This window comes from Wasmannia auropunctata, unplaced genomic scaffold, assembly GCF_000956235.1.
Source record: "Wasmannia auropunctata unplaced genomic scaffold, wasmannia.A_1.0 LD336085.1, whole genome shotgun sequence".
NCBI lineage: Eukaryota > Metazoa > Arthropoda > Insecta > Hymenoptera > Formicidae > Wasmannia > Wasmannia auropunctata.
The window spans coordinates 3,267,116-3,274,452 of NW_012026805.1; positions in this window are offsets into that span (position 1 = coordinate 3,267,116).

The following is a 7,337-nucleotide window of genomic DNA, read 5'->3' on the forward strand; positions in this document are numbered from 1 at the left end:
ATTTAATAAATACGTATTTATTTATTATTTTTGCGAAACGAAATCTATGTATAATTGTACTGTTCCACATGGGTTTTCGACTTTCCACGCGAGGCGAGATATAATATACGACAATAATAACGTTTTTTTATGAAATATTTATGGTTAATAACTTTTTAATGAACAATAAGCGACGGTTTTCGAAGATCACTCAGGGTTATGATTTTGATAATATACAGGATCTTTAAAAAGTCTAGAAACGGTCGAATATCTCGAAAACAAAACATTTTTAACAAAAATGTTTGAGATAAAGTTGTAGGGTTTAAAAAGATTTATTTAGTGATCACATCCGTTTGATCTTGTGTAGCGTTATTAACCTTTTAACGGCGGGATTGGTCGATATATCGACCACTTAGGGGACACATAATTTTTGATGTTTTTTCAGGGAAAATTTTAGGCGTTGAATATGGGAAAAATAGTGTAAAAATTCCTGGAAGCATCCTTGACCATGAAAATCGCTATTTCTTTTATTTAAAAAAAATTTAATCTTGAAATGGCGATTTTCAAGATCAAGGATGCCACCAGAATTTTTTTCACTATTTTTCCCGTATTCAGCGCATCAAATTACGTAGGAAAATACTCTCAAACCTTCGAGCTAAAATTTTACATTGGATTGGCCCTTTGCGAGCGGGGCTGGTCGATATTTCGACCAGCAGTCAGGTGGAGGATTCCATATGAGAAATTCATTGAATTTATTTATAAATTTCACGTATAAAAAGAAGTCGATTTTAACTCATTTTTTCCCGTCCTTAAAAGGTTAAGGTAAGATCAAGGTCACATCGATTTTTTTAAATGGAACACTATTTTTTACTCCAGAATTTACTAGCTGGTGTCAAGAGACTTCCAAAACACTATGATAAAGTTATTTTTTATTAAGTACTTTTTGAGTTATGAGCGTATAATGTCAGAGTACCGCCGGCATTAGCATTATCCAAGTCCGAATGATGGCTGAAATCTTAAGAATGTTGTTCAGAATCATGAGTTTGACATGTGTCAAAGTCATGATCATTGGAGGTTGTTTCTCTTTTTTTCAAAAAATAAAAATAATTTGCAAAAATGAAAAGAAAAATAATAACCTTCTATTACGTCCAAACCCCGGAATATAATTTAGTTTCTTAAGAGAGAGAATGAGTTCCGTGTGAGAACAAGATGGGATTTGAAGTGGAGGAAATATGGAAGGACGCAACTAGACAAGCTATCTCGCAGATATGCACAGAAGTGCACGATGCTAGTCGAAGGCGCTTTTGCAAGGGTTCAAAAGACGAGTCAACGCCCTGAGAAGGACGCTATTACTTCGTTTTTTCGAACCAGCGCGATCGTCGATTCTGCTTTGGATCAAGGAATTTAATCCTTATGATCTGGAATCGGACCAAGCGTGTTTCTTACGTAGGCAGGCGATAAACGAGGGTGAGGTCTTTTAATGAAATAGAATTTTTAACTTAAAATCATAATATATTCTTAAGATACAAATTTGATTGAATAAAAAATATAAATGAAATGTTAATTTTATAATCGAGTTAGAATAAAACTTATTTAATTATATAAAATATTGTTCGGATTTATTGCAAGGTTTAACTATAATAGCGAACGAGGATGTGTGGTTGTACATTAAAATTAGGGAAAATTTGTATAATATAATGAAAGAAAAGAAAATGTTATTGCAGTTAAATATACTATTTAATAGTGTAAGAAGAAAATTAGTAATAATAATTAGTTCAGTATCCCATTAATAGGAAACAATAATAATAATAATAATTAATCGAGATGCGAAGATAAGTATAATATTATATAAGGGCTACAAAATAAAACTTAACATAATATTTAATTAAGAATTGTGGTATAATATTGACTATAGAATTTACAATTAAAACTTAATATAATGTATTTGTGATGACGTTATAAATTAGTTAACATAAAGTCTATGGATGTAAATAAAAATATAATGGGGGAGTGTACGTATTAATGTATAATGTCGCAATAGGAGAAATTTGAAGAGTCGGGGAATTATAGAAGGAAGAAAAAATTTAAGAAGGATGGGATTTTGGAAAACCAAACAAAAAGAAAACATGACTTACATTTTGATGAGTTGATTAGGTAATGTAGTCGTCTCGGTTGAAACTTCTTAGGAAATAATGTCGAAACTGGGAGTTACATCGCGCACAGATTTTAACGACTAATTTAACAATTCAGATACACAGAGAGGCGATCGCAGAAAGCTGAAGTAGACTGTGTCTAATTCTCTTCTGATTCTTATTCTCTTTAAGTTCGGGAATATCCCGTTTTATGTAGGAAAACTTAGGATGTGGCAATTTGAAAAAAAAATGGATTTGATTGGAAGATTTGATTCGGGATCACTCCGCCCGTCCTACGGTATTGATAATTATCAATTCTTAATGCTATGCATTGGTGAATCACCTTAGATGTGTCATCGATTTTTTAGGTTCCGCGGCTATTGGTAGGTCCTTATTACAATTCCTATTAGGTTAGTTATCTACTTGTGGCACCAAGTTCGTTTATTCACAAAAATCAATGTTTACTTTGAACGTGATTGAACGAGATTTTGAACTCAACTCGAGTTTATCAATTTAAAATAAGATAATCACTTCTCTGCTGGGGAGCTTTATCTCGTCCTTTGATAAAGTTTTATGACACAACATGTGTGAGCTGTTTTTATTACTTTTATCTGTGAAATTTGAAATTTCGTGCACGCTTTGAAATAGAATTTTATTGTGTGTACATGGTAGTATATGAATTGTAGTCCTTATTACTTTGTCGCGAATCCAGCCTAAACATGCCTAGGCAGTTTACCTGTTAGTTTTGAAGATAGAATTCGTGGGTGCGTTTCGAAATTGGATTTTTCTATCGCGAATAAATCGTACACTGCAAGATACAACTTATCTGTTTTCCGTAATAAAAGATTTCTCATGTTCAGAGTCATACAATATTTACTTGAAATGGATTTTTCCCAAGGAAAATAACAACGATTTGTTAGATCGAGGTATCTTTGTCACTCTAAGAATTTATTCTATTACGTGTTCACAAAACGAAGAAATCATGAAGTCTACCGGACGTAACATTCCAATGATCATGACCTTGACACATGTTGTCCAGCTCATAATTCTGAACAACATTCAAAAGGTTTTGATCACTGTTCTGACACCTTGGACCTAATACTAATGCTAGTGGTACTGTAACTTTCAAGTCTTATAACTCGAAGTAATTAATGGAAAAATATTTAATTATAGCGTTTTGGAAATCTCTCAAGATAAGCTACAAGAATATGCAATGGAAAATGGGGGATTCCATTTAAAAAATTTAGTGATCTTTCCCTGACTTTAACGACGCCGAAGGTCAAACGGATGTGATCACGAGATAGATTTTTTTAAACACTACAACTTTTGTCTGAAACATTTTTCTTAAAAATGTTTTTGAAATGTTCGGCCGTTTCCGGACTTTTTGAAGACCCTGTATGTCAACGTCAGTAGAAGGTGGTCACCTAATCGAAATATTTAATAACCCATCTATCACATTTTTGGCACTTTATTTTAAAAAATAGTTTTTTTTTATAGAAGTCGGCAAAAATCTTTTTAAGGATTTTTATTTTAGCCCAAAATAAACCCAGACAGCACAGAAATGTATTAAAAATGTATATGTTGTACATTTCGTACGTATTTAAAACATCCTGATTAAAGCTTCAGACATCTTTAGAATGTTTTAAAAACGTTCAGTGTTACTCGTTTAGACATCTCAAAAACATTCATTTTAAAAGTACAATGGACTAAAATTGAACTTACGAGTGTTTAATACATTGGTCCAATATTATAAGCATTTAATATCGTATATACATATAATTTCACATACAGTATAAAAACAATCACAAAACGTAAAAAAAAATGTGTTTGTCGATGTTTTCAAGCGGATCATTTGTCGCAAACTATATCGGTCAGTAATCTAAACGGTCACCCATCCAAGCTATAACTGCCACCAACATTGTTTGACTTCTGTGATCGGGAACTGCGGGACACTTCGTGATGATCCATGACTATTCGGTGTTCGTGACTACATTATCCGTAATAGATTAGATCAATAAAGTTATCAAAAAGATAAAAATATATATATTTTTTAAATATTAACATGCAATAACCTGATCGTTAATCAAAATAACGACGGTAAAATACAAATAAGTATAACACACTGAATCAAGAAAAGCGATAGTGTCTCATACCTTATGTATCTTTCGATTCTATTGATTACATTCAATTGTCTGATAAATAAGATAGCTGTATCTGCTGATCTGCTTGTATAAGTTAATTAATAATTTTTTGTAATAAAGAAATAAGCAAAATACAAACAAAATAAAATGTGATTAGCTGAACCGCGAATATTTAAATTATAAAAATGCGCAGAGTTACCTAAACTATAACTGTTCTATAACGAATTAAAATTCTTAGAAGTAATAATATTCCAGATAGCACAAAGTTTAAAATTGACGCATAAGACGTCTTTAAGACGTCTTTTAGATGTCTTTTAAACGCTTCTGCAAGAACTATAAAAACTTAACAATGTGAGGCAAGCTCGTTGTACGCGCGAGCCTTCGTTCTCGGCGCAAGGCACTGACTTGCGATTTAACGATTTGGCGTAGGAACGGCGGCTGCGGGGGCGGAATAAGTAGAGACACTGTTTTTTGGTCTTTGCACACGTTTATTTTGTCAAACGATCACGCACTAATGGTAATTTAGTACAATGCTGTCGAGAGATTAGCGGCGATACGCGTGAATCGTCTCGGACTGCCTAGGCTCGGCACCGGCCGGGCGGGTCCCAGGCCGGTGCGGAGCAACGGCGAATAAGGAATCCTCGTAAGCGAGTCGCGAGAGCGCAAGGAACCAATTGGCAATTAGGAGACACGCGTTCGGCACACGGTGTACCGATGTGCGATCATGCATGAGCGAGAACAGGATGTTTTCGCTCCGTGCCTTTGTTTGCGCAGAGACGACCAGGCGGAAGTTTCCTTGCGTTCCCGCAACTTCGAGAAAGAATTAAATCTTTTATCGGATAAGGAGTCATATATCACGCCAGTGCGTGAACACTCGTCAATGTAAAAACAATCAAATTATAGAATAGGTCAAAACGAACACTAATGAGGTGACGCTTAAATATAAAACAATTTATTCTAATCAAATAAGCGCGGTACATGTTTCGGGTTTACTTAGCTTTCTTCAGTCGCAAAAAATTAAATAAATAGCAAACGGAAACATATGAGTCACATAATCGATGTATAACAATAAATTAGTGTAAAGCAGTAGGAGTCAAATATAAAATGTATATAAAGTAATCGGTGTTAAGAAATAGCAATTTAGAGTCAATATGATCATAGTGGTCGTCGAAATTTTTTTTATTCTGGAGCAGTCTTTTCGTCCACATTATAAAACATTGCAACAGAGTGGAAATTCCGTTGGAAGTATTATGAAAATTTGTCAAATAACCAAGTTAATATCGTCAACTATGGTTTCAAATGGCCGTAATTAAAATAAAAAATAAATAGTGCATGTAAAGTAATATTAAAAACTTACTAAGTCAGATGTAAAAAATCCACAAGGTTTTCTTACATAAACAAAGGAGAATAAATTCACATTAGTCGCTGTCATGTACAATATACGAATGAGTTCTGAAAAGACTGCGCGGTATCAGCGGTCACCAATAATAGTTTATAAATAACATAGGAACATACAAGACTAATAAGACGTTACTTAACGTATTTTGAAATTTTTTTATATTTTTTAATAAATTAAAGTATTATGGATGCAGCAATTCGATATCACTTGCAGAATTAAGATCATTAATTTGTGATTTTATATTAATCATTTCAGACACTATTCTTTTGTGGTAATTTGTTTCACGATCTAAAATTCTTTTGTTGTCCCAGTCGAAGGTGAGATTTAGATCCATAATATTATATGAGAAGAGATAACCGAATGTCTAAAAGCATCATGATCGATATTTTTAATATGTTCTTTCATTCTTGTATCTAATTTCCTTTTGGTCTAACCGACTTAAGACGCATCGCAGTTTTTACAAGCTATTTTGTATACGATATTATTCGTTGATTCAACAGGGTTTTTATCTTTGTGTCGCCTGATGAAGTCGGTTAATTTGTTCAAACATCTGTATCCGACTAAAACCTCATTTTTGTCTATAGATGTTTACAGATGTAACTACCTCAGATACACTTTTAATATAAGGAAAGGTTATGACTTTTTCACATTTTCTGCCGTTCTTTCTTCAGTTGATACATTTAGATTATTTTCATCCGCTTTTTTTGTAATTAAAACGTTTCTAAGTTTATTGTTGATCAGTTCTTTTCTCCTAATTCGAACTTTCTCAAAAATTAACTTTAACGGATAGCCATTTTTTAATAAGATATTGATAACTAACTCTAAATTTTGTTGTTGGAATATTGGGTGTGATAAGTGATAAGTTATTCATGCGCACTCTATTATATCTAGTGTCATTTAGCGAACATTACCGACAGAACTACGAGCAGTGCGACGTGCGTGTGCACAGTATTTTGTTTTATCCTCAGCGCCCTCCCCTCTCCTATGTATGTATGCAAATAAAGAAGTCAGTCTAACTGAGTCTGTTACCAAGCACAGTGGCAACACGTCTTGTCTTGATTCCTTGATCACTGGAGAATATTCAACAATAAGAAGATTGTTCTGTCAACTAGGCTATAGATGGTTCCTACTTTATGGCATAGCGGATAACCTGATAAATAAGACAAATATCTGCCAGAAAAAGTTTCCTTGTGGAACCAATCTATAATTATTCTATTATTAATAACTTTCAGAGATAGATCCAAAAAACTAATCAACCTATTTACTTCATGTTCGATGGTGAATTGCAACCTGTCATGAATGTTATTGAACGTATTCAAAATATTATTTGTCTGGTTTTTAGGAGCAAAATAATGTCATTGACATAACGGAAATATAGTAGTAAATCAAAGCCAATATTAAAAATATCGATCATGATGCTTCTACCCAGCAAACCACAGTATGTAACTTAGATGTATATATTATATTACACAAGTGTCATAAATATTAAATGTAATATTATTTGTACAGTACATGTAACATACTGGTACGGCTCTATGTCAGCAACTTTGAATGTATCATTTATGTATCAGATATATATAATTGCAACGTAACATATACGTATTTTTTACATATTTTTATATATTACCCTGTTAAAAAATTATTTTTTTTATTTATTTTTAACATAATTTTAGAGTTTACTTTGCG